Below are 8625 nucleotides of genomic sequence, written 5' to 3'. Positions count from 1 at the left end.
TAATTCAAAAAGAGTCATGTACCACAATGTTCATTGCAGCTCTATTTACAATAGCCAGGACATGGAAGCAACCTAAGTGTCCATCAACAGATGAATGGATAAAGAAGATGTGGCACATATATACAATGGAATATTACTCAGCCATAAAAAGGAATGAAACTGAGTTATTTGTAGTGAAGTGGATGAACCTAGAGACTGTCATACAGAGTGAAGTAAGTCAGAAAGAGAAAAACAAAGACCGTGTGCTAACACATATATATGGAATCTAAAAAAAAAGTATATACACAATTAATGAAAGGTGAATATCATGAAATCACCACTAGAGTCAGGAAATAAAGCACTGTTGAGGGGAATTCCCTGGTGGTCCAGTGGTTAGGGATTCCCCAATTCCACTGCTGGGGGCACAGGTGTGACCCCTGGTTGGGGACCTAAGATCCCACAAACTGCACAACATGGTCAAAACCAAAACAAACAAGGAAACAAACAAACAAAAAAAACACTGCTGATACTCTAAAACATTCCCTAAACCCAACCCCATGGGCTTCCCTATTCACACCTCATTCTGTCTCAAGAATTAAACACTATAGTAACTTATATAATAATTGTTAACTGGGTTTTCTTTATAATAATATTATCTATATATGCTACTGTAAACAAGATAGATTTTGAATTTATAAGAATGGAAATATAGTATCTTCTTTTGAGCCTTCCTTATGTTACTGAGTATTCTGTTTTTTAAATGTCAATCATATTTTTGACTGTAACTGTGGGTCACTTATTTCATTTTTTGGATAAGTTTTTAAAAGAGGGGCATTCACAAAATAAAGAGCATACAGAAATTAATAAAATGGATAAGATGAATGTAAGCCATTTCACATGAAGAAATGATAAAGTTTAAATAAACTGTGTAGGGGAACAGGAGACCTCTTCATATAGGTGAACTACTGTGTAAAAGAAAATGCATGAATGCATTCTCATAAGGTCCTGTAGAAATGACAGTCAGATTCCAGTTAAATATAAGAATAACCTTTCTACCCTGTTTGGGAAAAGCATCTTAGGAACTTGTGTATAAATCAGCGATTTTTAGAAGATGGCTGCTCGGCTACCTATGCTGGGCTTCAGCTACAACATTTCCAGCCTCCAGCCAACTCTGCTCGCTTCAGACTGTACCCCACAGTCTGAGTTGGCTCTGGCCAACTATTACTGTTCTGAAATCAGTGGTTTCTGTATACTGACAGACTCCCTGGGTTTGTCTCAAGTCTGAAGTCAAGGGGACATTCTCTCAGCAACCAGGGACCTCTGTTCAGCCCCGAATGGTTTTCCCTCCAATTCCAGGACTTATCCCTATATTTTTTTGTGCTCCTAAGTGTTCCTAAGTGTATAGTTATGCCACCCCCTAGATTGCCTACTTGAATATATTATGCAGTGTTAAGTACATTGCACCCTTAAAGCTGTTTTTCCATTTTAGCTTTATTTTAAAAATCTGAACATATGGCTAGCATGTACTTGAGTTCATTCTTGGTGAAATTTAAATGATAATAAAATAGTATACCCATAAAAAAAAAAGAATAACGTTTCTAACAATTCAAGTCATCTAAACGAGAAATATGTTGCTTTAGGGATCACGAATTTCCTGTTCTGGAAGTGTTTGTGCAGAGGCCAGAGGATGGCTGGGGGATGGAAGTTACAGATGGGACCCCGGCCCTGGGTGGAAATTGGATTACATGATTACAAAGACCACTTTCAACTTCAAAACTCTCCACCTCTGTGACCTCTTCAGGTATTGGAGGTGACCTTAAAGACTTGGTAACCCAATGTACACAGAGAACCTATTATCCAAAGGATTGAGGAGCAGCTGTTTTCAATTTCCACTGTTGACAGGCCAAGAGGAAATGGCCTTTGGTTGCCGCAGTGGAAATGTCAGAGGAGAGGAAACGTGAACACTGAGAGTCTGATGCAGTAGGGTAACTGGGGAGATTTCTGAGAAAGATCGACACTGTCTTTCTGGAATGCTCTAGGCATCCAACACCTAGAGGCTATGTGCCATCAACTCACCAAGATCTTTCCCTATAAGCATCACTGTGCTGCATGTAAAACCTGAAGCAAAATTTAATCATCATGTTGAAATTATTTTTATAGAGAGTTTTATTGATAGTAAACAATCCAAGATATTAATACACATATTCATATATTTCATATCATTCATAGCAATTGGTATATTTACACATCATAAAGGGATGTTATAGAAAGTAATCCATCCACTGGTAAAAACGTCTTTTTATTAGAATTATAACTAAATTCCTTGTTTCAGTGTATTTGTTGTTAACAGGTACCTTTGCTAGTATGTTGGAAAATATGTGGAGTAAAAAAATGAAAACACGGGAATTCCCTGGTGGCACAGTGGTTAAGAATCCGCCTGCCAATGTAGGAGACACGGGTTTGAGCCCTGGTCCAGGAAGATCCCACGTGTCGCGGAGCAACTGAGTCTGTGCGCCACAACTACTGAGCTTGAGATCTAGAGCCTGCAAGTCACAGCTACTGAGCCCACGTGCCTAGAGCCCGTGCGCCGCAACAAGAGAAGCCACCGCAATGAGAAGCCTGCGCACTGCAACGAAGAGTAGCCCCCACTCATGGCAACTAGAGAAAGCCTGCGCACAGAAATGAAGACCCAATGCAGCCCAAAGTAAATAAATTTATTTAAAAAAAAAAAAAAAAAGGAAAACACATGAGCATTCTTAACTTGTGGTCAAGGAAACATTTTCATGTTTACACTTTGAGGGTCAACAAGGTGTGGCTGGCAGAGTTCTAAAGATGCCCCCAGGACTCCTGTCCTCCAGTTATTCAATCAAATGCTAATTTAGATACTGCTGTGAAGGGACTTTTCAGATGGAGTTAAGGTAATTTATCAGTTAATCTTAAAATAGGGAGATTATCCCGGATGATGGGTTTGGGCCCAGTGTAATCGCATGAGACCTTAAATGACAAAAAGGAAAGCAGAGGGTCAGAATGAGGATGTCCAGGGGGAGGTCAGAGAGATTCCAAGTGGGAGAGGGACCCTTTCTGGCTTTCAGATGGAGGAAGGGGGCCGTGAGCTAAGGAGGGTAGAGGCTTCCAGAAGCTGACAGACGTCAGTGCTACAGCTGCAAAAAAACTGCCTTCGGCCAACATCTGAATGAGCCTGAAAACAGATCCATCTCTTGAGCCTCCGTCCAAATAGGGAGGCTGACACCTTGATTTCTGCTCTGTGCAACCTGGAACAGAAAAACAAGCTGAGCCCACCAGGGCTTCTGCCCTACAAACTGTGAGCGAATATTATTTAAGTTCATATGAATTTAAGTTTGTGGTGATTTGTTCAGACAAAGTGCACAAAAATATAACTATTTTGCTACGCTGTAAATAAAAGGAACCAATATGTGAAAAGAAAAAAAAGAAAAATGAAGAAGAAGAAAAGGAACTAAGAAAGTTACCTTTTTTCCTGAGAGCACATATCCATAGCCACACGGACTGGCAACTTTTCTGTCAGGATTGGAGGAAACCAGGACTTGGGTTTAGTCCCAGCCCTGTATTGCTAAGCAAAAGGCAGGCTGCCCCAAGCTTCTATCCCAGGCCCTGGGAGACTGCCAGAATGGAATTAGTATGATAGTAAGTCTTAACACTCAAAATAAATTTGCATTTTATGAGGCTAAAAAGGTTTAGATTTTACACACACACATGCACATGCACACACACACACACCCTAAAAGAATAACTTGTTAAGGGTGTGGAAAAGACTTTAGGAAACTCTCCACGGATGATTTTGGGTAGTTGGTCAAATACAAAATCTAGGCATGTTCAAGTAATGCCATTGTCTAGTGCATGACAGAGGTGAGGTCATTTAGGATGTACCAGCTCCGTAATCTGGGGTGACCTACCTATCAGTTCTGTGTTTCAGTGTCCTCACTTGAAAGATGGGGATCAGAGTACTACCCACATGAGGGCTGCTATGAGAAAAGATGTGAGTTGATAAACACACAGTGCTTAGAACAGTGCCTGGCACACGCTGAGTGCTGCGTATTAGTTACTGTTATGGTTAACTTCCGAAAGGTTGAGAATTCAAATATGAAGAGTCAGTCTTTGTTCTGCATGCACAAGGCTGCTAGGATGTGTGCCAAAAAGTATAGGAAAAAGAGACAACAGCGAACTTTCAGAGTTGGGAAAATTCAGGAAAGTTTTCCTGGGGGAAGTGACATTTAGCTAGACATTCCCAGGGTTCTCAAAGAAATGGAAGGGTTGGGTGAGAAGAGCCTAAAACACAGACCTCCCGGCTTCCTAGAATCTGGCCTCGAGCCTACAAATTCTGATCTCACTTAACTTTGAGCAGGCAATTACCAACAAAGCGTGGTTTCTCAAGAACCTACATCAGGGTACTGAAACAGGAGGGAAAGGGGCAGTGCACAACCTTTAGAAGAATGACGCAGCCTGAGGACATGACATAAACTGATTAGAACCAAATGGGTCCAAGATGGCGGACAAGTCGACTTCCAGTAGACCTTGAGCCTCAGTATATGCTCATTGTAACACATCAGCAAGCGGAATGACACACCCACAGGCACCATGACAGTTCCAAGGCAGACCATAAGGATCAAAAAGTGGGCGGTGGCCCAATTCTTGGAAATCCCCGCCCCTTCCTGAAATAGCAGGAATACTCCTCCCACTCATTAGCCTATGAAATTACCCACCCCTATAAAAGCTGACAACCCCATACCCTGGTGCTGCTCTCGCCTTCTGAGTTGGCCCACACTCAGTCCGTGGAGTGTGTTTCTCTCTAAATAAATCCACTTCTTACCTATCACTTTGTTTCTCACTGAATTCTTTCTGTGATGAGACATCAAGAATCTGAGTTTCATTAAGTTCTGAAACCAGATGTGTGATCTCAGTTGGAAGACTGTGGGTTTTGGCTAGGTTTGAGTCTGGGCACATGGGTTCAAGTCCCAATCTGAGGTGCATGGTTTCAGTACCAGTCCTAATGCTGACTCCTTATAGCATTATTATTATTCCATGACAAATTAGAGATTTAAGGGATCATTTAACATTTTCAGTAGTTTTTACAGCTAATTTTATTAGTCTAGGCAATTGCCTTCACCTGTTTCAACAGTCAAATTGAATTTTTGCTTTACTAAATTAACTCAGTTCTGAGTAAACTTTTAAAAATGCATATATTTTAAGAAGCAAACAGAAAAATTTTGGTGTGTGTCTTCTGTACCATAGAAGCTATTGTGGAAATGTGTGTCAGAATGTTGTCATTAATGCCTTAAATGTGCTATTTCCTTTCCCTCCTCTTCTGGCTCAGTGTGATGGATCTGGGTGGTAGGTTACTGTTGTAATCCTCTTGTTCTTCTCTACACTGTGTCACAGACTCTGTCATTATTTAGTTCCTAATTTATCAGAGGTTTTTTTAAAAAACTGAAGTAATATTTGATTTACAATGTTGAGTTAGTTTCAGGTGTACAGCAAAGTGATTCAGATCTTTTTCAGATTCTTTTCCATTATAGGTTATTACAAGATATTGACTATAGTTCCCTGTGCTATACAGTAGGTCTTTGTTGTTTATCTATTTTATATACAGTAGTGTATATCTATTGTATTAATCCCAAACTCCTAATTTATCCCTCCCCTGGCCTTTACCTTTATGGTAACCATACATTTGTTTTCTATGTCTGTTTGTTATCAGAGTGTTTTTGGTTGGAACATTTTCCCTCACCCACATCTTAGATCTCTTAATGACTAATTTATTTTTCATAATCCATGGGCTCTTCAGAAACCTAAAATCATATTTAACTGGCTTTAGCTGAGAGTCTGTTGACACAGACGGTCTCAAATTGGATTATACTTCAATTCCTTGATCCTCAGTATTCATACGAGATTAATAATAAAGATAAATAAAAATATAATGGTGAAATTTATGAGGCTAATGGATATTAATGTTTTTTAAACACAAATATATATTAGGAATATATATTAGAACACAAGTGTCCTTGAGCTAGAACTTGTGTTGGAGATCTTTGAATACTCTGTTTTTTTGGTAAGGCTAAGAGAATCCAAAAAAGAATCACTTTTTCTTACCAAGGGGAACGAATGTTGTCAAATTATTATATTGATGATCCTAATTCAAAGCTTCAAAGTGGTTTCTAAGTCAAGTGATAAGATACTAAACACACACTCATGCACTGTGTTAGAAAATCCTAACATGCAGTTCCAGAAGTAGCGTTTCCCATCTTCCCTTCATGATGTGCTAAAGCAGACTGACAGCATGGGGCCAGGCTCAAAGCCACAGATTTAAGAAATGTTGGGGAAAAACAGCACTACCATTAAAATTGTGTGCAGAAAGTTTAAATTCATTGCTGCATCTTTAAAAGACATTTCCATCAATTACTGGTTTTATTGATTTTGGACTTTTCCCTTTTAGTTTCTAAGGCTGATAAAAATATAATTGAACACTGAGAGAAACTGGAGTTCTAATTCTCATTCTATTTCTGTGCCATAATTAGTTTTTATTAATTTTTCTCTTCAAATCTGGGTTGCTGTGTGAATAACAATCATGTCTTAATACATATGGGTTTTCATTCTATATTTAAAATAATACGGCTATAGTGTTGGGAAGGAAACAACTGGATGGTAAACCTGAAAAAGTACAAAAGCTATTTCCTTCCTTCTAACCTTCCTTTCTCTACATTCTTTAACTGTATTTCATGATCATTTGTAGTTTGACACTAAAGTTAAGGAGAAAGGGCTTACATATTTAGTCTTGCTCCTGAAATCATTGTTTATACTTAAAATATCTCTACCCGGATGATTTGCTGTTATTTCTAAAGGGTCCCTTTTGGGGGGACTTCCCTGGGGGCGCAGTGGTTAATCGGCCTGCCAATGCAGGGGACACGGGTTCGAGCCCTGGTCCGGGAAGATCCCACATGCCACAGAGCAACTAAGCCCACGAGCTACAACTACTGAAGCCCGCGTGCCTAGAGCCCATGCTCCACAACAAGAGAAGCCACCACAATGAGAATCCTGCGCACCGCAACGAAGAGTAGACCCTGCTTGCTGCAACTAGAGAAAGCCCACATGCAGCAACGAAGACCAAACACAGCCAAAAAATAAATAAATAAAGTGTCCCTTTTTTCTTGCCACTAATGCAACTAAGAAGGAATCACTTTAATTGAAAAATTGTAAACTGGCCTCTAAGTACTACACCAGGCATTCAAAGAGATACCATTTATCTGTAATATTTTTTAAGTGGGATTTGCTGTTCCAAACAGTCTTGTTACCAGGGCACGACTTGAGTCTGGTCACTCATTATCAGTTATTCAACATCAGCCTTGAACAGATGGGATCGACGGCATGAGGCCGCCACCGCAGTTGCCGTGAGGTCGGAGCGCCGGGCTGCACCATGGCCTACTGCCGGCACCAAGGGAAGGATAGAATCACATTGGTGACCAGAGAAGACCGTGAAACTCCAAGCAACGCGGAGCTGGTGGCCGACGACCCCAGTGATCCGTACGAGGAGCACGGACTGATCCTACCCAACCGAGACGACATCAACTGCAACTGTCCGTGCCTGCGGGGATGGCCGGCGGCCCGTGTGGGGGAGCAGTTCAAGGTGGCCTTCTCCTGCTTCCATTGCAGCACAGAGGATGTCAAGGGGTCGGACTGTGTAGACCATTCTGGGCCATGCAGGAGTACATGCAGAAGTACCTGGACCTCTATCCCCAGGAGGAGGAGAAGCCAGCGGATGGATCAGAGGAAACGGTGGTCTCTGAGGCCATCACAACCAAAGAAGAGGAGGGGTCCAGCTAATGAGGGCCCCGGGCACTGGGCTCCAGCCTCCTTCAGAGAGGATGAACCTCTCCTAGAAAGTGTCTCTCCCTCTGTTGTTCTGTGCACTGTAATGTACAAAATAACTTATTGAGCTGACCAGAGGTCTTGGCCTCTTGACATATACACTGAAAAATGGGTTGTATGTATGTGTGTCTCACATGAACCTATCAGCGAATGTAGCTGCCACTTTTGAATTCTCTTCTCAGATTGTCCTGAATTTTGCCACTTTGAAATAATGGGCTGAATAATCTCAGCAAACCAAAATCATTATCTGGGAGTGTCCTGTGAGTGAGCTAATATTTATTCTGATTCATTATATCCCTTTTAGTAGATTTTATACCCAGTTGGAAAGGGAAATAGAAACAAAACATCTTCCTTTAGAAATGCTGGAGGGGGGCCATTCCTTGTAGAAGGGGCAGGATGATCAGACCTTGAGTATTTGACGAAGCGCTCTGTTTCATTTCTGATATATTTTGGTTTCCAGTTTGCACTGAGCTCCAGGTTTTCTACATTTGGAAAACAGAGCTTTGGACCCTCTGAGGGACCCCCTTTGTAAGTGAAGAGAAAGGCTGTTTTTTTCTGTTCTTGCTGTTCCAAGGGCCCTGCTTTGCGGTCTGTGTTCACCATGGCCCTGTCTCAGCCTGTTCAGATGCAGTGTTCTTGAGAGGCGGGCACCTAATCATTACCAAAGTAGCACCCGAGAGAGGAAACCGTGTCAATTAAAAGGAAAACATGATTTAAAAAACAAAAAAAAACAGATGGGACCACACGTCC

At 41.2% G+C, this 8625-nt stretch overlaps 1 pseudogene across 1 annotated transcript; it reads left to right on the top strand.

Annotated features, from left to right (window-relative positions):
- The first annotated feature begins 7423 nt into the window (after positions 1–7423).
- Positions 7424–7830, top strand: LOC308630163 (mitochondrial intermembrane space import and assembly protein 40-like; annotated as a pseudogene). The gene has a single exon. The product of its transcript is annotated as a mitochondrial intermembrane space import and assembly protein 40-like (transcript).
- Positions 7831–8625: the final 795 nt, after the last annotated feature.

Source organism: Mesoplodon bidens, assembly GCF_964165515.1.
Source record: "Mesoplodon bidens genome assembly, chromosome: 16".
NCBI classification, from domain to species: Eukaryota; Metazoa; Chordata; class Mammalia; order Artiodactyla; family Ziphiidae; genus Mesoplodon; species Mesoplodon bidens.
This window is presented reverse-complemented; position numbering and strand designations above follow the sequence as displayed.